The following is a 27,991-nucleotide window of genomic DNA, read 5'->3' as shown; positions in this document are numbered from 1 at the left end:
AGAGACAGCCGCATCTTCTTGTACAGTGCCAGCCTCATCCCATAGACAAATGTTGAAGGCCAGAGTGAGCAGATTTGGCCATACTGGGCGCCTGGTTACCAGGGCTGCCTTCTGCTCTGCTTCTGGCAAAGTGGAGATTGTTGCCATCAAGGACCCCTTCATTGACCTCAACAACATGGTCTCCATGTTCCAGTATGAGTCCACCCATGGCAAATGCAACAGCACAGTCAAGACTGAGAATGGGAAGCTTGTCATTAAAGGGAAGTCCATCACCATCTTCCAGGAGCGAGATCCTGCTAACAACAAATGGGGTGATGCTGGTGCTGAGTGTGTCATCGAGTCAACTGGCGTCTTCACCACCATGGAGAAGGCTGGGGCCCACTTGAAGGGTGGGGCCAAAAGGGTCATCATCTCCACCCCTTCTGCTGATGCAGCATGTTTGTAATGGGTGTGAACCACAATAAATATGACAACTCACTCAAGATTGTCAGCAATTCATCCTGCACCACATACTGTTTAGCACCCCTGGCCAAGGTTGCCCATGACAACTTTGGCATCATGAAAGTGTTCATGACCACAGTCCATGCCATCACTGCCACTCATAAGACTGTGGATGGCTCCTCTGTGGATGGCTGTGGCATGATGGCCATGGGGCTGCCTAGAATATCATCCCTGCATCCATCAGTGCTGCCAAGGCTGTGGGCAAAGTCATCCCAGAACTGAATGGGAAGCTCACTGGCATTGCCTTCCATGTTCCTATCCCCAATGTATCCATTGTCGATCTGACATGCCACCTGGAGAAACCTGCCAAGTATGATGACATCAAGAAGGTGGTGAAGCAGGCATCTGAGGTCCCACTGAAGGGCATCCTGGGCTACATTGAGGACCAGGTTGCCTGCTGCGACTTCAACAGCAACTCCTACTCTTCCACCTTTGATGCTGGGGCTGGCATTGCTCTTAATGACAACTTTGTAAAGCTCATTTCCTGGTATGACAATGAATACAGCTACAGCAACAGGGTCGTGGACTTCATGGCCTACATGGCCTCTAAGGAGTAAGAAACCCTGGACGGCCCACCCCAGCAAGGACACTGAGAGCAAGAGAGAGGCCCTCAGTTGCTGAGAAGTCCCTGTCCCAACTTGGTCCCCAACACTGAGCATGTCCTCACAATTTCTACCCCAGATCTCCATAGTAACAGAGGGGCCTAGGGAGCCCTCCTTACTCTCTTGAATACCATCAGTAAAAGTGTACTGCCCCACCCCCACCCCCAAAGCTCATTTCTGTGGGTAGAGAAATTACACTGAGTTGTTTTTCTGCTGGCTAAATATAGTTGAAATCTTTCATGAACTTTTTAAAATTTAAAAATTAATAGAAAGAGAACTTCATTCGTCGTTTTATGTCACAGTTGGGAGAATAAAAAAACAAACAAACACATTTCTTCCTTTTATTGTCAAAAATCCAAATGCCAAGCAGATCAGGTTCTATAGTTTTTAAAACTGTACATGTAGCAAAATTGGCATTTCGTTTATTAGCACTGGTAGGAAATGTGTCATTCTCCTTAAGCATCATACGCATGCCCCCTTAAAAGCACTTTTGTGGGAAAAAAAAAAAAACACCTTATATAGGTTTTACAAGGTCTGTTGTCCTTTTCAGGCTCTTTAATTCGATGTGTAAGGTAAATTTGCTTTTAAAGAGTGTAGGGTATGTAGGATCATCACCTACCCTTCCCACTGATAGAACCTCTAAGATTACTTTCAGAGAAGCTGTCATGTATCCGTTTCATAAAGCCCTCCATATTGCTTAGTGAACACGGATGCCTGTGGCCCCCTTGGCCACAGGTACTGCATGCTAATAGAAGTGGAGGAATATGTCAAGACTCCGTTTCACAGCTGCTGTCTTTTGTTTGTGGTGTTCTGCTTTTGTTGTTGCTCTTTGCTATTCTATGAAATCTGTTTATAACTTCTGGATTTTCCCTCACATCTCCATGCCTACATCATTATTTGTCATGTGAGCGGCCATCTATAGGCTATTACCAATGTTATAGCTTTAGCTACCACAAATAAAATTTATAATGTCTGACCTTTGAAACAATGAGAGTCTTGAATTTGTTTCACAAAAGAGATTTTTTTTTTTTAAAGTGGTAACAAGAGATGCAATCCTGGGAATAATTATTGGGGGAAAAAAAAGTCTTCCTGGTTTCCACTTTAAATTCTATTTCTAAAAGCACTTCTCAAAAGAACACCACCTTCCATTTTTAGTGTTGAGTAAATTGAATTTTCTTTTTTGGCTCACCATGTTTTAGATTTCATAAATATTTCTTTTATAACAAATTAGAATTGCAAAGATCCCTAAGGTTATCATAAAAGATGTCAGGTGTTTTTACATACTTAAAGCCTTTGTATTGTTCAGAATGGGCAAATAAATCTTGGTTAGTTTTAGACTTTTGTAAAGTTAAACATGTACATTAACAATCATTATTAAATGAAAAGATGCAACATACAAACTTTAAGGTAAAGAAGAAACAAAACTTTAAGAGGTAAAAAGAAGAAACAATCTGAAGACAGAGAGAAAAAATAAAATGTTGAAATAGTAAATATAAAACATAAAGTGAGACACTAGAGAAAAGTCCCCAACTCACAAAGAACATAAATGACTTGAATGTACCTAGTTCTTAGGGAAATTACAGAGGCAGCCAAACTGCTTTGGCTGAACTATATTAAAGGCAAAAGTTCTACAAATGAATAGAAAAAAAAAAAACATAAAAGAGAAGCAAGATCCTTATGCAGCCATTTTTTTTCTATAAAAAGGACAAAATAGGTATTAGGAAGAAAGTATCAGAGACAAGAGAATGATATCTATAAAACAGTATAAATGCTTAATTAGCAAAATTCTAAATTTCGAGGAGCCCAATAAAATGAACTCAAAATTATAAGACAAATGGGCAGAGATGCTAGAATCTATTGCAAAACCCACATGCATAATTTTATGGCAAACTTCTCACAAAATAAAGCTAAAGAAGACTTAAAAAAAATTGCTCACTAAACTGGAGTTGCTTCATTTTTTTTTCAACCAGTAAACATATTCCTTCAAGCACAGAACACATGAATCAAAACCAAATTGATGTGATCACCACAATAAAGTGCCCACAAACTTCTGATTATTATCTGCAATGAATTCTATTCAGCCTCAAAAAATAAGAAAATTCTGGTATAACCATAGGGCTGGGCCATAAAGAAGAATTATAAGTGAAGCCAGTAAGGCACAAAGTGCAAATATCATGTGATGTCACTTATATGAGCACATGGACACCAGATATACCTCAGAGGTGTCTTACAAATTTTCAGGTGAGCAAGAAATGTTGGTGAAGGTAAAACCTGGTGAGCCCATGAAGAAAGAATAATTTGGACTTCTTTTAGCATTGTATACAAAAAAAAATAACTGAATGTGGTTAAGCATAAAGGCACAAGTGGTTTAAATTTGAGAAAAATTGTTGAGATTACCAATCTTAATAAAGATTGGTAATAAAGATATCTCAAATCTTCTATTTATTATCAGATAGAAAAGCAAAAATCAGAGGTAGGTATAAATACTTGCATAACAAAGTATAAAGAAAACTTTAGTGTCTATGACACAATTACTAAACGCAAAGAAGAAAAAATAGACACATATTCTTAATAGGAAAGTGCTAAAGGATGGAAGGTACACAGAAATAACCTCACAGCTAAGCAAGAAATCACAAATTTAAATTATCATGAGAAACTGTTTTACACTCCACAGTGATCATAAAAGAAGAAGTTGAATATTACTAATTGTTACTGAAAGGATAGAGCAAGATGAACTCATGGGTGTCTGTGCGAGAGTAATTGTTTAAATATATTTTTTTAAATTTCTAGTAACTCAGTTTTATGGGGGATGTTTTTTACATATGCGCAGGAAGATATACTTTGTTTTTGTTTTTCAAGATAGGGTTTCTCTATGTAGCCCTGGCTGTCCTGGAACTCACTTTGTAGACCAGGCTGGCCTTGAACTCAGAAATCCACCTGCCTCTGCCTCCCAAGTGCTGGGATTAAAGGCACACGCCACCACCTCCCGGCTTGTTTAAATATTTAAAGGTCAATTCTCTAAGAGATATCCAAGTGAAGCTGGAATAAAACTACAGTAAAAGTGAGTGAAAGAAAGTAACTTATGAATAATAATGTAATAAAAATAGAAAGAAATTTATGTTTGTGGGAAGGAGACTTAGAAAATCCACAGGAGAAGCAATGACAAGGGTGTATGTGTATGTATGTGTATGATACTTATGCATATGATATATATGCATATGATATATATGTATATATGTGAGATACACACACACATATATTCCACTTGTGAATGCATTTTAGTAAACTAAATTTTTCACTAGTGTTTTATATAAATGAGTGCCTTCATGACTGTCTGTGCACAACCTGTGAGCAGTACCTGAGGAGGCCAGGATGGGGTACTAGATTCCTGTGACCTGGAATTACAGATGGTTGTAAACTGCCATGTGGATGCTGGGAATATCCCAGGTCCTCTGGGAGAACAGCCAGTGCTCACAATTGCAGATCCATAGTTCCATCCCAAATTTTAAGTGATTAAAAGAGTGTATTCATCTACTCCTCTTCTGTGAACCAAAGCAAGGACATATAGTTGTATAATGAGGTGACTGATCAAGGGAGAACACGGAAATCAACAGCACAACAGGGACATTTGAGATAATATTATTATTTTGACAACACTGCCCAATGACCTTCAGAGCCAGGGAATATGGAGTCTCTTTGTTGCAGAGTTAAAAATGAAAGAAAGTCCCAGAAAGCTCTACCAGCATGATAGTAGGAAACCTCACTTACAGAGTTACAGCCTAATTAGATAAGAAGTCTAAACCCTCTCCTAACAAACCACAATGTTGGTGTAGTTAGAAAACTTTTTAGAACAACAGAAATTACAGACATGCCCTGGATTACTGTATTATCTAGCTGGAATACAGACACAACCTTAATACTTTAATCCCTAACGATGAAGGTAAGGTTAATTTGTAGAAGGAAGCAAGCCATTTTTGAAAGTAATATCTAATTGAGGGCAGACAGTGGAGGAATCAGTGCTCATACTTTACTGTATCTATATTACATGTACATATCTACACCATACTTGCCTGAACTGTTAGAATTTCTTCACTTTTCAATATATGTTTATTGAAACAGGGAATCTCTCTAATTTAAATGTACAAAGTGGCCAAAATTACTGATATTAGCACAAAATCCTACAGAGATATTACACTGTGGTCTCATGCTAGTAAGTGACAACACTAAATCACAAACCAATATTACAAGGCGTACCTTCAAAAGAAAGATTTTGACTAAGGCCATCTGCCATCATGGTAGAAATGTCTGTTCTAATAGAAATGAAAATTTAAGCATCAACACACACACACACACACACACACACACACACACACACACACCACACAGGGAGAAGGGATATAAGGCTCAGGTATTATTGTGGGAGAGTGAAAAGACTATAGAAAGCAGCAGAAAGAAAGTCAGCTAAAATAGAGTTGCTACACACGTGAACTCACAGACGATGATACAGCATCAAACATCACAGACGATGTTACAGCACAAAAGACCTGGGCAGGAGCAAGCTAAACAAAATCCCAGGATGGGAGGCAGGGTGGGCATAAAATCCTACCCCTAGCCAAGGAGCTAATGGTAATTGATAGACACTGGGAAAGAGAAGATTAATTTTCTTTAGGGGTGTGAGCCCTGGTAGGTTTAATATATGCTAGTAGATAGCCACACAACTATCCAGCACTAATGCAACTAGATAGGTTTATATAAAAAAAAATGAGGACATAACGTTGGGTGGTTATGGAAGATCTGGATGGACATGGGGAGAGGAATGCATGATAATATAATGTATAAAATTCTCAACTAATAAAAGAATATTCTAGAAGGTCATCTAGATCTAAAAGAATATGAATAAAACCAAGCATGATTGTGCAAAGAACAAGGAGAGAAGTTAGAAAAGAACAAGACAAAATTTGGAATATGTTCAATAATTATACATTTTAAATTGCTATGGTATGTTTTTTCCCGTTGGATATAACCTGATCATTCCATAGCCTTCTTAGAGCAGACCCAGTTTTAGCCATATTGCTATGGCAATGTAATGAACTGAATAATTCAGTGATACTTGAATCCACAGTAATGATAACAGAGTTAGGAGCTGTTAACACTCCCTACTGGAAGGAAGAAGGTGAGATTCACAGGACCTGTATTGAAATTTCAGTTATTAATCCTTCTTTGCCCCTATCTTCAAACAGTCTTGGAAGGTAAAAGAGTACAGAGGAAGTGAGAATGTAACCATAAGTGGAAACTCCGGGTTCCATGAAACCTTCCTCCCTGATGAGGTCATATTTTGTGGTGATGAAGCTTTTTTAAGGTCACTTACAATCCTCTGGTTCCTTCCATACTCTGTTAGTAAGTACAGTATTCACTGCATTGTCAAGTAGGACTTTTCTGTAATCCTTAATTCAAGGGTGGTTAGTATGTTACTTGAAATGAATAGATGTTTGTCCACACTTCTGTGGAAAATGTTAACACAGCATAGTTAAAACAAATCATTTGAAAACAACAACAGACTAAATAATATAGAAGGAAGAATATCAGATATCGAAAACAGATCTTCTGAAAACTAACATTTGACACAGAATTAAAGAAAGAAGAAAAGTGCATTAAAGATTTTTGGGACACCATCAAATGACCAAGTGTCTGCAACACTGGCATCTCTTAAGGTGAGAGAAAAAAGAAACATAGAAACCTACTCAAAGTAATACAGGCTGTTCTTTATTATAAAAAAGGCTTTAACATGCAGATACAGGAAGCTTATAGAACCACAAATGGCAAGAAACACTCTGGCCTCAGTATGTTATATGTAAACTTCCAAAAGAGATAGAATTTCAAAACATGAACAAAACTAGTACCAAGTCACATTTTAGCCCCAAACCCATATGACTAACACATGATTGTTCATCAGAAACCCCATAGGCTAGGATAACATGAAATTGTGTATCTACAGTTCTGAAAGAAATTGACTGCCAACTTTGATATTTTACCAAATGAAGATATCCTTCAGAGTCAAAGGAATCATAAAAACCTTCCAAAATGATCTAACACTGTGAGAGAAAAAAAAGGTCATGAAATGACTAGACCATTCTTCCCAAAGATACTTAAGGAAGTCCTACTTCTAAAAGTAAAAGTAAACACCATTATGAAACTATGTAAATACATAGAACTCACTAGAATATTATATTCACATAGAGATAGAAAGGAAACAAACCAGTATACCATCAAACTCTAAAGATGAGTATAAAAGAAAGATACAAACTAACAATATTTAAAATGCCTGGAAGGAAACAAATGAAATGACAGGTTTCCACTCAAATATTTTAACAACACTTGATATAAATGGACTTAATTCTCCAATTAAAATATATAGACTGAGTTGATTGTGTTGATTTATGTCTGTAATTCCTGAACCTAGAGACCAAGGAGGAAGATTATAAGTTCAAGGGCAGCCTGAACTATCTAATAAGAATCTGTCTCAAATAAACAAATACCATTGCCCCTCCCCAGAATTCAAATAAAACAACAACCACAAATGAAAAAGATACTTGTTGCATGAATAAAAATTATGACCCAACAATATGCTATCTACAAAAAATTAATCTCATCAGGAAAGATGACACTAGCACACAGAAATGCAAGAATGTGAAATTATATTTAAAATAATAAATTACTAATATAAGCAAGGAAAGCTATAGAGACACCTGACAAAATGAATTTTACTAGACAGTGCTTTCCAGTGGCAGAAAACCCAGAACAAAATTCAGTAAAGGAAAATTATGATTAATTCAAATTATAGATCAAATGGACTCAAATATTTAAAGATTATCACATCCATCAGTTGCAGAATACATATTTTTAATCAACACTTGAAACTGCCTCTTGAATAGACATATACAAGGCTGCAAAACAAGTCTTAACAACAGTTAAAAAATAAAATCATATTATGTATCTCTTCTGATCACAATTGAAGAAACCCAATATTTGACAAAGGACAATGTAGAAAGTATAAAAATACAAGACCGCTAAAAACATAATTTTGAATAATTTTGGGTTTACTTAGGAAATCAGAAGGAAAACTAAGACATTTTTTGAAACAAATAAACTTAGGAACATAGCCCTACTAAATTGTGTGGATAAACAAAGCAGTATTATGAATGGCATTATATAAATGAGTATATATTACAGAAAAAAAATGTCAAAAACAGAATAATGATGCACTTCAAAAACAGAAAACTATATCAAACATAAAATTAGTAAATAGGAAGAACTAATGCAAATTAGAGTAAAAACAAATAAATTAACATAAAGGATCATTAGTGCAAGAAATTATTATTTCTTTTGATAAAGAAATAGATTAAACTTTTAGTGAGAGATAACCAAATAAATAAAAGTAGAGGTGAAAAGACTTGACAATGACTGCCATATGCTAAGTAATGTTGGTATTATTTTGAAAATCTATGTACTAACACATTGGAAAAGGTAGATTAGATAGACAAAGTTTTAAATAAATCAAAGAAATTGAAATTGAACCATGAGGATATGGAAATCTGGAACAATCACATAAAACATAAATTGACTGGATCACTAATAAACCGTTTTATAGAACTTAGTAATGTAGAAAGATACCATTCAGTGTTCAAAAAACTAGTAGTTTTTCTATGTACCACTAGTATTTTCAGGAGAAGACTTTAAAATTCATCCCATTCATAATAGCCACATATACAAAGGCCCAGAACTAGGAATGAAGTCAAATACATAAGTGAAGGACTTTTGTAACAACAACTACATAGCAGCAATGGGACAAATGACAAAGATGTTATTGAGAGGCACAAAGGCATCCCTTCTTCTTAGGTAGGAATGATTAACATTGTTAACAGACAACCAAATAACCCTTAAAAATGGGGTACAGAGCTAAGCAAATAATTCTCAACTGAGGAAACTTGAATGGCCTAGAAGCATCTTCAGAAATGCTCAACATCCTTAGTCATCAGGGAAATGCAAATCAAAACAACCCTGAGATTCTACCTCACATCAGTCAGAGTGGCTAAGGTCAAAAACTAAGGTGATAGCAGATGCTGGCAAGGATGTGGAGAAAGAGGAACACTACTCCACTGGTGAAATCACAAGCTAGTACAACCACTCTGGAAATCAGTCTGGCAGTTCCTCAGAAAATTGGACATAGCATTACCTGAGGACCCAGCTATACTAGTTCTGGGCATATATACCCAGAAGATGCTCCCACACATAACAAGAACATATGCTCCACTATGTTCATAGCAGCCTCATTTATAATAGCCAGAAGCTGGAAAGAACCCAGATGTCCCTCAACAGAGGAATGGATACAGAAAATGTGGTACATTTACTCGATGGAATATTACTATTAAAACAATGAATTTGAGAAATTCTTAGGCAAATGGATGGAAATAGAAAATATCATCCTGAGTGAGGTAACCCAATCACAAAAGAACACACATGGTATGCACTCAACTGATAATTGGATATTAGACTAAAAGCTCGCAATACTCAAGATACAACTCACAGACAACATGAAGCTCATGAAGAAGAAAGACCAAAGTGTGGGTGCTTCAGTTTTTCTTAGAAGGAGTAACAAAATACTCATGGTAGCAAATATGGAGACAAAGTGTGGGACAGAAACTGAAGGAGGGGTCTACTGGAGACTGTTCCACCTGATTATCCATCAGTGCATGCTGACAGGGTCCTGATATAGCTGTCTCCTTAGAGGTCTGCCAGAGCCTGACATATACAGAGGTGGATGCTCACAGCTAACCATTGAATTGATCATGGGGTTCCCAACTAAGGAGTGAGAGAGAAGACTGAAGGAGCTGAAAGAATTTGTGGCCCCATGGGGAGAGCAACAATACCAACCAACCAGAGCTCCCAGGGTCTAAACTACCAGCCTGGGAACACATAGGGAGGGACCCATGGGTACAGCTGTATATGTAAGGGAGGATGGCATTGTTTGGCATAGGTGGGAGAGGAAGTCCTTGGTTCAGTGAAGGCTGGATGCCCCAGTGTGTGGGAAATGATGGGTGGGATGGTGGGAGTAGGCGGGTTGGTGGGGGCACATCCTCATAGAAGTAAGTGAAGGGGGTATGGAATAGGGGGTTTCTGGGTGGGTGGGGAAAGGGGATCACATCTGAAATGTAAATAAAATATTCAATAAAAATGTTTACATCACTCCCAAGATATCTACAGATTCACTGCAGTCTCCATCAAGGCTCTAGTGATATGCTTCACAGAAATACAAAATCTCATATGGAAGCCAAAAAAAAAAAAAAAAAAAAAAAAAAAAAAAAAAGAAAAAGAAAAAGAAAAAAAAAGAACTTAAATAGCTAGTGCAGTCTTGAGCAAAAGCCATCAAAGCTAGAAACATCATTGTACTTGATTTTAAAACATATAACAATGTCAAAGCAATGTAATACTAATATAAGAATAGACACAGGGGGTCAATGTAACAAATGAGGAAATCCAAGAAAAAATATTGGATTTCTATATTAAAAAAAGTTAATGCTCCTTCCAGTCTGCACCCAAGCACTGAGCAGATCTTGTGCTTCAGCTGTACACCCAATCTCACAAAACCCAAAGAAGGAGAGGCTCCCAGGAGCTCTAACCCAGGCAGTATCTTAGATAAGGAGACAGCAACACTGCCCCAAACAGGGAGTAACTGGGACCCACTGGGACCCAGGAATTCACTCCTGGCCTGGGGCACTGGTTCCTTCAGGTCTTCACCCGAGCACTGCGCATATCTTGGGCCTCAGCTCTAACCCCAGCAGCAACACCCACCCCAAATAGTTCTAAAACAACCAAGATAATAGGAAAGATAGGCTACAGTCAGAGATAGTGCAGGTAGTACTAAGGAGATCCAGTTGGCAAGACGCAAGCACAAGAACATAAGCATCAGCAACCCAGGGTACTTGGCATCATCAGAACCTAGTTCTCCCCCATTAGAAAGTCCTGATTTCCCCCTTATCACCAGGAAAGTAAGATTCAGATTTAAAATCACTTCTAATGATGATGATTGAGGACTTTAAAAAAACATAAATAACAACACTCTCCAAGAATTTAAGAAGAACACAGGTAAACAGGTAGCAGCCCTTAAAGAGGAAACACAAAAATCTCATAAAGAATTACAAGAGAACACAGACAAACAGGTGAAGGAATTGAACAAAACCATCCAGGACATAAAAATGGAAGTAGAAACAAAAAAAGAAATCACAAAGGGAGACTACCATAAAGATACAAAACCTAGGAAAGAAATCAGGAGTCATAGACACAAGCATCACCAACAGAATACAAGAGATAGAAGAGAGAATCTCAGGTGCAGATACCATAGAAAATATTGACACAATTGTCAAAATGCAAAGTGCAAACAGTTCTTAACCTAAAACATCCAGCAAATCCAGGATACAATGAGAAGACCAAATCTAAGGATACTAGGTATAGAAGAGAGTGAAGGTTTTCAAATTAAAGGGCCAATAAATATCTTCAACAAAATTATAGAATAAAACTTTCCTAAACTAAAGAATGAGATGCCCATAATCATACAAGAAGCCTACAGAATGGCCAATAGACTAGACCAGAAAAGAAATACCCCCATCACATAATAATAAAAACACCAAATGCACAAAAACACAGAAAGAATATTAAAAGCAGTAAGAAAAAAGGCCAAGTAACATATAAAGGCAGACTTATCAGAATTACACCAGATTTCTTACCTGATACTATAAAAGCCAGAAGATCCTAAACAGATGTCATACAGACCATAAGAGAACACAAATGCCAGCCCAGACTACGATATCCAGCAAAACTCTCTATTACCATAGATGGAGAAACCAAGATATTTCATGACAAAATCAAATTTACACAATATCTTTCTACAAATCCAGGACTACAAAGGATAATAGTGGGAAAGCTCCAATACAAGGAGGGAAATGATACCCTAAAAAAAGCAAGAAAGTAATCCTCTTCTAACAAATCCAAAAGAAGATAGCCACACAAAGATAATCCCAACTCTAATAACAAAAATAACAGGAAGCAACAATCACTGTTCCTTAATATCACTTAACATTAATGGACTCAATTCCACAATTAAAAGAAATAGATTAATGGACTGGATATGTAAACAGGACCCAGAATTTTGCTGCATACAGGAAACCTACCTCAGTGACAAAGACAGACACTACATCAGAGTAAAAGAATAAAAAACAATTCTCCAATCAAATGGTCCCGAGAAACACTCTGGAGCAGCTATTCTAATATCGAATAAAATCGACTTTCAACTTAAAGCTAACAAAAAGGATAAGGAGGGACATTTCATACTCGTCAAAGGAAAAGTCAACCAACATGATCTCTCAATTCTGAACATCTATGTGTCAAATGAAAGAGCACCTACTTTCATAAAAGAAACCTTACTAAAGCTAAAAGTACACATTGCACCTCACACAATAATAGTTGGAGACTCAACACCCCAGTCTCAGGAATGGACACATCATGGAAACAGAGATACAGTGAAACTAACAGAAGTTATGAGACAAATGGATTTAACAGATATCTACAGAACATATATATATATATATATATATATATATATATATATATATATATATCAGAACATATATATATATATATATATATGTATATATATATATATTTTTTTTCTTCTCATTACCTCATGGTACCTTCTCCAAAATAGATCATATAATTGGTCACAAAACAGTCCTCAACAGATACAAGAAAATTGAAATAATCCCCTGCATCCTATCAGATCACCATGGACTAAGGCTGGTCTTCAATAATGACAAAAACAATGGAAAGCCCACATTCACGTGGAAACTGAACAACACTCTACTCAATGATAATGTGGTCAGTAAAGAAATGAAGAAAGAAATTAAAGACTTTTTAGAATTTAATGAAAATGAAGACACATCATACCAAAACTTATAAGACATGATGAAAGTGGTGCTAAGAGGAAAACTTAAAGCTCTAAGTGTCTACAAAGAGAAATTGGAGAAAGCATACACTAGCATCTTGACAACACACCTGAAAGCTCTAGAACAACAAAAAAACCCACAAAAACAAAAACAAAAACAAAAACAAAAACAAAAAAAACCCAAACACACCAAAGAGGAGTAGACAGCAGAAAATAATCGAAATCAGGGCTGAAATCAACCAAGTAGAAACAAAAAGAAATGTACAAAGAATCAATAAAACCAGGAGCTGGTTCTTTGAGAAAATCAACAAGATAGATAAACCCTTAGCCAGACTAATCGGAAGGCAGAGAGACACTATCCAAATTAATAAAATCAGAACCCAAAAGGGTGACATAACAACAGAAACCAAGGCAATTCAAAAAATCATCAGACCCTACTACAAAAGTCTATACTCACCAAAACTGAAAACTCTGGATGAAATGGACAATTTTCTAGACAAATATCAGTTACCAATGTTAAATCAGGAGCAGATAAACCATCTAAATAGTCCCATAACCCCTAAAGAAATAGAAGCAGTCATTAAAAGTCTCCACACCTAAAAAAGTCTGGGACCAGACAGTTTTAGTGTAGAGTTCTAGCAGACCTTCAAAGAAGACTTAATACCAATTCTCTATAAACTGTTCCACAAAATAGAAACAGAAGAAACATTACCCAATTCATTCTATGAAGACACAATTATGCTGATACCTAGTCCACACTAAGACCCAACAAAGAAAGAGAACTTCAGACCAATCTCCCTTATGAATATTGATGCAAAAATACTCAATAAAATTCTAGCAAACCGAATCAAAGAACACATCAAAATAATTATCCATCATGATCAAGTAGGCTTTATCCCAGGAATACAGGGATGGTTCAATATACAGAAATGCATCAACATAATCCACTATATAAACAAACTCAAAGAAAAAAATCACATATCACTAGATGCTGAGTCTGGGGTGAGAACCACCCCTTCATGATAAAAGTCTTGGAAAGATCAGAAATCCAAGGCTCATGCATAAACATAGTAAAAGCAATATACAGCAAGCCAGTAGCCAACATCAAAATAATTGGAGAGAAACTGAAAGCAATCCTACTAAAATCGGGGACTAGACAAGGCTGCCCACTCTCTCCCTACCTATTCAATATAGTACTGGAAGTCCTAGCCAGAGCAATTAGGCAACAAAAGGAGGTCAAAGGGATACAAATTGGAAAGGAAGAAGTCAAAATTTCACTATTTGCAGAAGATATGATAGTATAATTAAGTGGCCCCCAAACTTCCACCAGAGAACTCCTAAACCAGATAAACAACTTTAGCAAAGTGGCAAGATATAAAATTAACTCAAACAAAACATTAGACTTTCTCTACTCAAAAGATAAACAGGCTGAGAAAAAAAATTAGAGAAATGACACCCTTCACAATAGTCACAAATAATATAAAATACCTTGGTGTGAATATAACCAAGCAAGTAAAAGATTTGTATGACAAGAACTTCAAGTCCATGAAGAAAGAAATCAAAGCAGATCTCAGAAGATGGAAAGATCTCCCATTCTCATGGATTGGCAGGATTAATATAGTAAAAATGGCTATCTTGCCGAGAGCAATCTACAGATTTAATGTAATCCCTATCAAAATTTTTCTTCAATTCTTCACAGAGATAGAAAGAGCAATTCTCAAATTCATTTGGAATAACAAAAAACCCAGGATAGGAAAAACTATTTTCAACAATAAAAGAACTTCTGGGGGGAATCACATCTCTGACTTCAATCTGTACTACAATTCAATAGTGATAAAAACTGCATGGTATTGATACAGAGACAGGCAGGAGGATCAATGGAATAAAATAGAAGACTCAGAAATGAACGTTCATATCTATGGTCACTTGATCTTTGACAAAGGAGCTAAAACCATCCAGTGGAAAAAAAGATAGCATTTTCAAAAAATGGTGCTAGTACAACTGTAGGTCAGCATGTAGAAGAATGCAAATCAATCCATATTTATCTCCTTGTACAAACTCAGTCCAAATGGATCAAGGACCTCCACATAAAACCAGCTACACTGAAACTAATAGAAGAGAAAATGGGGAAAAGCCTCAAACACATGGGCACAGGGGGAAAGTTCCTGAACAGAACACTAATGGCTTATGTCCTAAGATCAAGAATTGACAAATGGGACCTCATAAAACTGGAAAGCTTCTGTAAAGCAAAGAACACCATCAATAGGACAAAGAGGTAACCAACAGATTGGGAAAAGATCTTTACCAATCCTACATCTGATAGAGGGCTAATATCCAAGGTACACAAACAACTGAAGAAATTAGACTCCAGACAATCAAATAACACTATTAAAAATGGGGTACAGAGCTAAACAAAGAATTCTCAACTGAGGAAACTCAAATGGATGAGAAGCACCTTAAGAAATGCTCAACATGAGCATTACCAAACTTATAAAGCCTTTGATTAACATTTAAAAAAATATATAAAAGCAAAAAGGAGGAGGGGGAATGGAATAGGGCTTTCTAGGGAGGGGAAATGGGGAAAGGGGATGACATCCTAAATGTAAATAAAATATAAAATAAATAAATAAATAAAAAGAAATGTTCAACATCCTTAGTCATCAGGGAAATGCAAATCAAAACAACCCTGAGACCTCACACCAGCCAGAGTAGATCAAAAATTCATGTGATAGCAGATGCTGGTGAGGATGTGGAGAAAGAGGAGCACTCCTCCATTGTTGGTGGGATTGTAAGCTGGAACAACCACTCTGGAAATCAGTTTGGCAGTTCCTCAGAAAATTGAACATAGTATTACCTGAGGACCCAGCTACACCACTTCTGGGCATATATACCCAGAAGATGCTCCAACATAAAACAAGGACATATGCTCCACTATGTTCATAGCAGCCTTATTTCTAATAGCCAGAAGCTAGAAAGAACCCAGATGTCCCTCAACAGAGGAATGGATACAGAAAATGTGGTACATTTACACAATGGAGTACTACTCAGCTATTAAAAACAGTGAATTTAAGAAATTCTTATGCAAATGGGTGGAACTGGAAAATATCATCCTGAGTGAGGTAACCCAATCACAAAAGAACACACATGGTCTGCACTCACTGATAATTGAATATTAGCCCAAAAGCTCACAATACCTAAGATACAATGTGTAGACCACATAAAGCTCAGGAAGAAGGAAGACCAAAGTGTGTGTGTTTTGGTCCTTCTTAGAAGGAGTATCAAAATACTTAACCAGAGCTCCCAAGGTCTAAACCTCCAGCCTGGGAACACAAAGCGAGGGACTCATGGTTCCACCTGTATAGGTAGTTGAGAATGGCCTTGTCAGGCTTCAGTGGAAGAGGAAGGCCTTGGTCCCTAAAAGTTTGGATTCCCTAGTGTTATGGATTGGAGTGCAGGGATGTGGGAATGGATAGATAGTGGGAGCACACCTTCATAGAAGTAGGAGGAGAGGGGATGGGGTAAGGGGTTTTGAGGGGTAATAGGAGAGGGGATAACATTGAAAAATAAATAAATAAAATATCCAATAATAATAAAAAAACCAAATAATGTGTCTGGCAATTGTAGTCAAGCAGTAGAGACATTTTGTCAACAATTTATTATGGAGATTTTGTATAATCCTCAAGGACAAGGTATTGTGGAAGAGGCCCATGGAACTTTAAAAAGATTGGTGAGAAATACTGTTGCTTAGACAAAGAATGATGCCGACTTGTGAGGTTGCTGAATGCCCTGACAAAGGGTGACTGGGGAGCTATATTGGACATATGTTCCTGACCCACATTTGCTTGACTATACCTAGATGGGACAAGCTGTCTTGCCTCAAGTTTTTAGACCTTGTAAGATAGAGAATCAAAAAGAGAAATTATAATGTCTCTTGTATTCTTCTTAAAGGTGACCAGCTATTAGGACTCAATCATGTACTGGTCTAGAAATCAATCCAATATTGGAAATAACAGTCTACATTTGGAAGACTGGATCTAGACTCTGTCAGAGACATATTTGGAAGTTAGCTGTAGCTCACTATGATGGTACGATAACAAGAGATAAAGTTGGGACAGGATCTGGATTTCAAACAAGGGTTAGTTTATGTTTTAAGGCTCTTTTAATTGTCACATTAAATTTTTTTGTCTCTTCTACAGTATTTATTATAAGTTACATTGACTGTATAATATCCAATTATGTTAGTGTGTTGAAACCTGGTATATCTATTATGGGGGGTCTATCAAACAGCTTTTGTCTTAGTGCCCTGAGTATTAGAAAACCTTGATTTGCTGAAAAAAATCTTGAAAGTGCTGGAAGAAATAAGTTAGGCTTTAAACAGAAGCAAGAGGGTAGCAGGCTTGATTATTGCTGGTATAACAGCTTTAATTTCATTAATTGCTAGCACCACTGCTTCTGCAATAGCATTGACACAAGGAGTTAAGACAACTATTTTTGTTAATCATCTAGCAAAAAATGTTACTAATGTATTGAGTATACAAAAGAATTTATATAGGTATCTGGAACAATGGATGTTGCTCTATAACCCAAATTATTTGAAGGAGGTTCAGGGTTCAAGAGTTAGGAGCCATCCTAAGTGTCATGACAAATATCATTGGAGTAGTGTTACTTTTGAAATTCACAATGATTATTAGTATAATTAGAAAAAAGTTTAAAGACACCTGTAGACTATTTGGCATAATCCTAACACCTCTCTGGGTGTGTTAACTTTGCATAGTGTGGTTATGAACTTAAAGAATGCTTGTCTGTTGAGCTTTGATGCTGCAAATAATGCCAATAAAATTATTCATGGCCTGAGGCCAGTATTTCCATTTTGTTCAAACCTCAGGTATGACATATATAGCTTGGCCAGGCTAGCCCTTCTTGTCCTGGGAATACTTTTATTCCTGCCCATTATGTTAAAGCTTATCTTTAACAACATCAACATGTAGGCAGCCAAAGTACATGGCTTAAGCTTGAAAATGGACCCCCAGACAGAGTTATTTAATTAACAGGCTGGCAAGCCAAGGACAGGTAAGATTCTGCACAGAGCCTTACCAACCTAAGACATACGTGCATTGCTTTTGATAATACATAGTCCATGATGAGTAAGGAAGGCATTCTTGTCAGAACAACCTAAGACAGGCTCAGTCTTGTTAATGAAGTAAAAAAGGAGTAGAGGTGGAGAGCCTTTGGAGCTGTTTGGCTAGAAGCTGACATGGGTCAAGGATAAGGAAATGCGCTGCTTGGCAGGAATATGACATTGGCCAAGGACAAGGAAGTAGGTTTCAGGCAGGAATCTGACATTAGGCTAGAACAAAAAAGTAATTTCAGGTAGGAATCTAAATCTTAGGCTACAACTAAGAAGTAATCTCAAGCAGGAATCTAAGTATTAGGCTAGAACAAAAAAGTAATTTCAGACAGAAATCTAAATTTTAGGCTAGAACAAGGAAGTAGGCTTCAGACATGAAAATGACCTTGGGCTAGGACAGGGAAGTAGGCTCAGATACTTTAGTCATCCTGATAAGCCTTTAGAAACAGTGATCACGAGAGTGTTCATGTAATTGGGTTTAATGCCTTGCTTTTTCTTTGACAATTCGCATTTATGGTATTGCTTGTTTCTTGACTATTTGCATCTATTGTATTGCTAGACCCCCAACCTAGAACTGACCTTAATACATGCATGTAATCAAAATGGTATAAAAGCATATAGGAAGAGGGGGTATAGGTTAGGGGGTGCTAGGGAGGAGAAATGGAGAAAGGGATGACATCTGTATTATAAATAAATAAAATATCCCCCCCCAAAAGTTAAAACAACCTTGCTCCTCATGATACTCAAAAATCAAGTCAAAATGGACCAATAAATCAAAAACCGAAGCTATTAAAGCATTAGCAGAAAATTATAGACAGGAGGGATACTTCCATTTACTGATACAGATAATTACTTTCTAATAGGACAGCAAAAGTATTAGAAACAGAATCAGAAATAGAAATAAAACAAATTTAAATAACACTGCAATGAAAGGCAGTCAAAGTAATGATGGAACAAAGTGTAAAAAGGGAGAAAAATCCCCATCTGTACCTCTGATATGGGGTTATTATTCATTAAATGTACAAAAGTAAAAATATTTAATTTTAAAAATGTAGGTAAAATGGCAAAATGATGTGAATAGATTCTCTGTAAAAGGAGGCATGTTAATGTCCAATAAAAGACAAATATATATATATATGAATAAGACAAATAAGACATATATATATATGTCTTATTTGTGTATATATATATATATATATACATATATATATATATGTCTTATATATGTTGGATATATATATATATATCCAACATAGTATTTTTATTGAATATTTGGAAATTTCATATCATGAACCATAAGCATACTCACTTCCCAGTCCTCTCAGGGCAATCCTCATTGTAATCTTCTCCCAGGAATAAAAGAACAAAGAAAGAAAATCAAGTCTCTTTAGGTTGCCCATATACTCACTGGAGAATGGCCAAACTCCCAGTGTGCAGCCCTTTGAAGAAAACTGAGTCCTTCCTCATTTCTACCGCTACCAGAAGCTATCAACTATGAAGAGCTACACTTAACACCCCTATCATAATCTTTAAGAGTTATCTTCAATGGATTCCTGTCTAGACTGACTGGTTCTTTTCTGGGGTTGGAGCTGGGGGTTGAGGCTGTCACAGAAGCATTTGATTTCTCTCATTCTCAACTGTGAGTCTGCAGTCATATTATCATTGCCAAAAAATGCTTCCTTACCCTTTACAGTCAACAAGAACACAGATCATGGACTTCCACATGTTTTCTGGTGACAGGATGGACCACAGATATCCATGTGAGATTTGACCTTAGCTCATTAGACCTCAGCATGGTCTCCATTGGCAGTACAGACTGTAGACATCAACATGCTCATATGCCACAGCATGAACACCATCATGGACTTTGATGGCAGCACAGGCCAGGGACATCAACATAGCCTCTGCTAGCAACACAGACACCAACATAGGACACCAAATGGTTCTAGCAGTAACATGGCCCAAGGACATCAACATGGCTTTAGGAAGCAGAAAAGACTAAGGATATCCTCTGTTGGTAACATAGACCAACAGATATAAACATGGCCTGAGTGGGTAGCACAGACCATGAACCTGAAAAAGAACTCAAGTGGCAGTGCATATTATAAACAACAGTAAAGCCCCCATCCTGAGCACAGTGCATGAACACCATCCTGGTCACTGATTGCATCATAGACCATGGACATCAACATGGCTTCAAATGGTAACATGGATTTTGAACATAAACAAGGATTCCTGTGGGAACACAGACAAAGGACAGTTACATTGTTTTCAGCACAAATAAAATAGTTTTTTGTTAGCCATATTAGAAATTGAAATTAAAACTGCAGTGAGAGACCACTATACCCAAGTTGGATTGGTGTTACAGAAAAACAATGCTATGAGAATGTAGAGAGAAGAAAACTGAAGGGATAGGTATGAATGTATTTAGTGTAGTTATTATGAACTACAAAGGATGGTGCCTGACAACGTTCAAAATAGAATCACCATAGGATCCAGGTATTCACCTGCTGAGTAGATACCCAAAAGAGATGAGGAGATATTTGTGTGTCCATGTTGACTGCATTCCTGCAGTTCATAACAGCTAAGTTATCTAGTTAGTCTAGGTGCTCATTTAAGAGATGAATGGACGTAAATGATGTACAACAGAATCATATTAATCCAAAAGAATTTTATTCTGCCATTTGCTGAGCAGTAGATGGAACTGGAGGAGATATTTTGCTCTCAGAAGCAACAGTAAAGTAACTCTTCTTATCTATAAAACTAAAGGAACAAGGAAAAGACCACAGACATTAGCTATCATCAAAGTTAAAAGCTTTTCTGCTTCAAATTATACCAACAAGTAAGGGAAGTGATAGCCCAGAAGTCAGAGACAATGTGCAAATCACATGACACTGAATTCCTATGTAGAATGTAGAGTCGACTTTCAGCATTAGAGGGTTGCTGGAAATCGATCCGATTTAAACATGAGGGAACTTTTAAGAAAAGATTCTGTTTTACAGATGTGCACAAGAAAAGATGCTGAACATTAATGGCCACTAGATGTTTCTAAAGCAGAACCCCAACAGGATGAAGGGAAACATGAACTAGAGCATATTTCCACAGAAAATTCACACCTGAGTGTTCACAGTGGCACAATTCATGACAGTCTAAGGTTAAAACAACCCAAATGTCTATCAATTTATGAATTGATAAATAACCACTAAATGGAATGTTTGTGTGCACCCATGAGAAAGAAAGAATCATGGATGTATGTCCCAGCATAGATGGACGTTGAAACTGTAAAAAGAAAAGAAGACAGTTATAAGACAGCAAAGATCATACTGAGGAGATGGCTCAGCCAGTACACACATAAAATCTGTACATGATGAAGCTTACCCAGGACTCTCGTTCTGTGGGAGAGTTTACAGGTCAATGCCCAGAGTTTGCTGACTATCCATTCCAGCCAATCAGTGTGCTTGAACTCAATGACAGACCCTGTCTCTAAATGTAACATGTAACATTGCAGAGAACACACACACACACACACACACACACACACACACATACACACACACTACCCACATATACATGACTTCATTCTCATGTAAAGTACATTACTTTGTGGAAACAAAGGTAGATAAGTAGTTATTTGGGCTATATGCTGGGTTGATGTATTACCTATTACTCATAAGTAGCAGAGTAAAATTTTTCTTAAATTGATTATGCAAGTGACTACATCGTATGTTGACTGTACTAAAATAAGTCAGCTGTTTACAATAACTCAAGAATGGTACAGTAGTGAATCTGTGTTGGGTATAGTATAAAAAAAGTTTCTCTGCCAATAACTTAAAATTTATTTTAAAATGTTTCCTTTTGATCTTATTTTGTTTTCTCATATTTTGTATAGATAGTAATATTTCTTTATAGTTTGTAAATATAAATTTCTGTGTTTACATATCTATAAAATTATGCAATTACATATAAAGTTGTAAAACATATTTGCTATGGTAAAACATTGCATATTAGTTGAAAGGCAAAATGCTCCTTTGGTGTGAAGCATAGACCCACTTTTCCTAATATGTTAGTTAGGGTTTCTATTTCTGTGATAAAATACCATAACCAAAAGCAGCTCATAGAGGTAAGGATTTTATCTTAGAATTCTCAGGTTATACTCTATCATGGAGGGAAGTCAGGATAGAAACTTAGAGGTAGGAACTGATTCAGGGGCCATGGAGAAAAGCTACTTACTGGTGAGCTGGGTACTCACATATAAATCATAAGAAAATATACCACAGCCTTGCCCATAGGCCAATTTAGTGGAAGCATTTTCTAGTTGAGGTTCCAACTTTCCTGAAACACTCTAACTTTTGTCAAGTTGACATAAAACGAGGTAGCATACCTAAGAAGAGAGGGATGTCCCACTGCAGAACACAGCAAGTATGTAATGAGTCCCAATAGACAAGTATAGCACGCAGTGCAAAGGACACTGACCAGCACGTGGTAAGAACTAGTTAGAGTGTATTCATGACATCCTGCCAACGTCCTGCAAATACTGAGTTGTGGTTTTTAATGGCAGAGGTCAGACTGAGGTGGATCAAATAGTCCCTTTGTATGTTCATTGGTCAATTAACTGAAGTAATTGTTCTCCTTTAGTTCTTGTTCAAAATATATGTCTTTGTCTAACATGTTTACTATGACAGCAAAGAGGACACAGTTGTAGATACACACACAGAGAGACACACACACACACAGAGAGAGAGAGAGAGAGAGAGAGAGAGAGAAGAAGTGAAATTTTGTATAGCCAACTCCCTCAGGTTGAACAATACTCTCAGGTTGAAATCACCTAGAACCTATAGTGGACAACTCACAAGGTAAGTTTATGGTCTAGAGAACATTCCAGAGCTCCCAGCTACAGCATCTCCACAGGATCCACGGGAAATGGGTTCAGTGGTGGCCAGTGTCTATAAGTATGCACAGAAGGGTAATGAGTGGTATCCTAGCAGTGCAATAGGCCTGCTGTGAGCTGAAACATAGCTAACCAGTGTGCCTCCATACGATAGTGTTGGTAAAATTTAATATCAGTCACACTTAGTCCATAAGCAACTACCTCACACTAGTCAATATGTCTAGATACAAGAGTTTTGTGGGGGCAAATATATCTAATTTGCTTTTCATTATGCATTTACAGACCTGTAAATAGGTAGTTGCTTTACCAATGTTTAAGATCCAACACTTTGGAAGCCTCTTGGAAAATGACCTCTTCCCGTCAAGGGAAGCTTTGCAACACTACTGCACACAAAAGAAACCACAGTCAAACATTGAAATTAAGTGAGTAGTCCACAATGAATAGCTTCTATTACAATAGTAGAGGGTTTTTATAAGTCCAAGTTATATTTTCCCCTCAATTATTTCTCAGTTCTATGTTTGCATAGTTGCTTGAAGAAAAAAAATGTTCAAGAAAGCAGACTGAAGTTATTTTAATTATGTAACAGCCCAGAGGAAGATGAAATTGTACAATGACCTAGACGAACATCTTCTGTCTGGTTGGTAGCCAATGGATGGAGAAGGCTGAACAATAGAGCTGGTCTAGAAATAATGTCCTGGAGATAAAGGGAAAAGCAAAGTCTGGCTTGAAGATGATGAATCTCCTGAGTGTTTCCTTTATTCCTCCCTTAGATAATTGGAGTCCAGATATAAAATAAATCATAATGAGAGAGAAGACAAGCAATATAAATCATGGCTTCGTGGGACACATGGGTTGGATAAATTTATATTAAATAGATCTTCACAGCCTAGGATTTCTGGAAGAATTCTAGTGGATTTAAACTCCTAAAATTGTATGCAAATTGTGAGAGTATGCACCAGTGAATTTTCTTAATAGAGAGTACAGAACTTTCATCAAAAAAATAATGAATTTTAAAGGCAATATCATGAGTTAAAGTTCTAAGAAAAATCGAATCACTAGTTATAGTAAAAAGCCACTAATTACAACTTTTAGTTTTGTCTGTTGATCTAACAGTTTTGAGACAGTTAGTAGCTTGTACTGGATTTTTGGAAGATTTGGGGGTTTAGACGCAGTTGGGTCAAAAGAGAAGAATTAATACTCTCATACCCTTGTAGTCTGAGAAAGCATTCAATTGAACATAATTTAGGGGGCTCACCTATATTTTATCACTGTTTTCTGAATGCAACTATTTGTGTGTGAATTACCAAATATAAAGAAACTCAAACATATATTTGCCTCTTATTGCTATTTATACTTTCTCCCCCAGAACATATACATCAAGGCAAGGCATCTCACTTCTCTTGCTAGTTATCTATAAACCACTTGCAGACAGGACACACTGGAATGTTAGACCCACACATTCATCAAATAGAATATTGTCTTACTTAATGTACTCCACCATCTTCTGAAAAGGGAGCAATTTCTTCACAAAATCGACAGCTCTTTCAGGAAGCCCCAAGTTTAGCTCACAAGATAGTAAGAGTAACGTAGACACATCAATTCACTTTGTATGTGAAAATTGCTAGTATACTTCACACTCAGATATCAAAGAACAATACATTGATGCACTAGTTAACATGGGTACAGCCATCTTGAAACACTTTATTTGACAGAAAGTCTTTATTAACTATTTGCTCAAATTTAAGTGTCTCAGGGTAAGAAGTTTGTAATTTGAAAAAAAAATGTCAATATTGCTTGACTTTAGTGGGATTAATTGGATGGTCCAATTTCTACACTATGGATCTATGTTAGAAACTAGGCAATAACAATAGTGAATGAAGCAAACACATCGCTCCTCTGCGGGAGTTAATAGTCCAGTTAGGAAGATGAATGTTCCATGAGAACAAATGAGCAATACAGCGAAGGGAGGCAGACTGATATAATTTAAAAGTCATCAAGGAAAGCTCCAAGGAAGAAGACTATGATGGAGAAATATGAGACAAAAGATAAGGATGAGGATGTGAATTATCAATGAGCTGAGGAAAGAAGCTATTGCAGAGGACAACACATGATGGCTCTGGGAGTCCTGACATCCTAAGTAGCACAGAATGCGTGAAGGTCAGTCAGCAACCCCATGGCTCCTGCTGCCCAGGCTTCTTATTGCTTACTTCCTGTGGGATAGACCTAATCTGAATGCCAAGAACAGCTTCCCAGTGTTAGGGTCTGGAGACTGGTTATTACATGGAGTGGGCTAGAGGAGATCTGCAGTTGAGTCAATCGTGCTAGTAGAATAGTAAGCCACACTGTGGAGCCATCATTTGTATTTGCTAGGTATTCTTCAGAGAATAGTGGCTTTTGTGCAGAAAGACTTATCTGAAAAGTACTGTTATTTGAACTTGAGTAAGAGTCTTTATGTTTCCATATAAAATAAAAAATACATCAGTAATAACATATTATTCTTTATGATATCAATGATACCAAAATATTGTGCTAAAAGCACAGTTTAAGTCAAGTATGGGTAATAAAAATCTTAACTGTACAAATTCTGTTATTTATAACCATCAATATCTTTTTTTATCCATTTCACTCTACCTTCACAAGTTATATAGGAGTTACTACCCACTGGTCTGGCATTGTAGACTGATGTTGCCAAACCATGCCAAACTGACTTCTATGTCAGGGGATTGAACTTGTATCATAGGTCTTTGTTTCAAGTGCTTTACCTCTTGCCATTGTATAGGAGTTTGAACTTTCAGCCTGATAGAAGAGAACTCACTGGCATGTTTGAAACAGCCAAAGAACCTGGCTACATTTACATTTCAGTAGGACTTGGTGTGCCTCAGGTTAGTTGAATTAGGATGTAAAAACCAGTTGTATGTAAAACTGAACAGTGGAATGATGTCTACTCAGCCACCTGACCTCTACAACTACTGAGAATTTACATGGATATGTAAGAGTGGGATTGTGTTTGGTTTGTTGCTAAAGCAGAAAGGAGGAATTCTAATGAGAAATAGGGGATGAGTTGAGAAAAGTTAGCAAATGAAGAACAGCAAAGAAGCCTGACCTCTGTGAAGGCCCAATGAACCATCAAACACATCATGCCTTGGACATAATGTGGAATAGCTTCTTGGGTGCCATGTTTGTTTTTAATAAAAATTTAAGCACATATGCTGTTCTTTTGACAAAATGGAACATAACATGAAGGAGGACATCATTTTTATTTTTACTGTTAGAAAGTATCTATGTGAGAGAGCGCCCATGGCTGCTTGGCACGTAGGGATGTAGCAGTCTGAGAACCTGAGAGGTGTCCCACATGGCTCTGTCCCATTGAGCCCCAGGTGCTGGTGGCTCTCTAGTGGGTACAGATTTGTTATGCATACATTAGACTTCTTTAGAGAATACTCAACAATAGCCAAGGGCACTGAATCAACCTCTCATTCTTCCTTACTGTAAGGGAACACTGTGAAAACAGGAGATGGGCAATCAGTTCTAACACAAACTCATGTGTAATCACCACAAGCTATGATGGTTGGGAAAAAAGCCAGAGAGACAGGGAGATGGTGAGGAGACTCCCCAGTCAGCCAGGGAACACAGAACAGAGGAACAAGAGGGGTGCAGGAAACTTCAGAGAAGGAATCAGAATTTCCCAAGGGATGGAAGTGCTTCCCATGGGGGCAGTGAGGAGCTAGGCAATTGAGAAGTAAGGCATTTCTCTTCCCTAACCCACAGGTGTCTCGCTTTCTGAATTTGCAGATTTCCCAAAATAGTGCATATGGCACAGACTTTTTTTTTTTGGTCAAAACTCAGATAAGTCAATCCATTTAAAATATTTAACATAGTGTGAGGCACATACTAAACTCCCAGTCATGCTAACATTATTCCTATGCCTTTCAAGCTAAAACAAAATGTTATATTTAGGAAGTCTTATTATTACGCAAAACTTTAAAATTCAGTATAAAACTTAGGGTTGTTACTTTAAAATTCACACTTATTTGCATTTTCAAATCCGCACATATGTACAATTGTAATCTTTATGATTGACTAGTAAAGCAATAAATACATTCTTTGCATGGCATTTTCTTTCTTCCCTGTACTCCTTGTTATGTACATTCATCTGTGTTCCTTGGTAGAGGCAGAATGTATGAAATTCTGCCTTGACTAACTTATGGATGAGCTTTTGATACAGTTTGAACTCTGAGATGTGAATGTCAATTGTATGCTAGTTGAGGAGACTTTTAACAGAAACTCTGTCCTAAGGATGCTGGAAGATGATGAACAAAGAGTTTGAATGATGATACTTGAGCTTTAAACTAATTTAATATTTTAGAAAATGTTAATATTTGTTATAAAATTCTCATTGAATAGATACTATTTAAAATTTTTACCACTCAGAAAACTAATTTACTAATGTGAAATCGACTTGTTAAGATAGTGAGCAGTTCACCATCTCAAAAGCGACAAGGTCCAGCATCGGTTATTTTTGTTTAAAAGTTTAATACCCACAGTGTTTCTGAATCACATACTGTGTATCCCTTTGTATCTCTGGCAACCTACAGAAAAATCTAAAGATCCTAAAACTGCTTTTACAGCATGATTCAGTATTTGACTGTAAGCTAGGCAAATTCTTTTGAATATACAAATTATTTCTATGGTACTTATGATATCTAATATGGAAAGAATTATGACATCAAATTCCTTATGTAATAGTGTTAAGAAACAGTTTATTCATGTTCTTTACAAATGCAATTATCTTTAATACTTTTGATTGGAAGTTGTTTAAATGCATAGTGAGAAATGCAAGGATATGGAGGATGGAATATATATATATATATATATAT

At 36.8% G+C, this 27,991-nt stretch overlaps 1 protein-coding gene and 1 pseudogene across 16 annotated transcripts in view; one reads left to right on the top strand and one right to left on the bottom strand.

Moving 5' to 3' along the window:
- Hdac9 (histone deacetylase 9) overlaps nt 1–27,991 on the bottom strand; it is an 824,691-nt gene that overhangs the window by 238,363 nt on the left and 558,337 nt on the right. The gene's annotated exons all lie outside the window — the stretch shown is intronic.
- LOC117717006 (glyceraldehyde-3-phosphate dehydrogenase pseudogene) lies at nt 50–1,176 on the top strand (annotated as a pseudogene).

The sequence above is a fragment of the Arvicanthis niloticus genome, chromosome 11, assembly GCF_011762505.2.
Source record: "Arvicanthis niloticus isolate mArvNil1 chromosome 11, mArvNil1.pat.X, whole genome shotgun sequence".
NCBI lineage: Eukaryota > Metazoa > Chordata > Mammalia > Rodentia > Muridae > Arvicanthis > Arvicanthis niloticus.
Note: the sequence above shows the minus strand (reverse complement) of the source record. Positions and strands in the feature narration are given on the sequence as shown.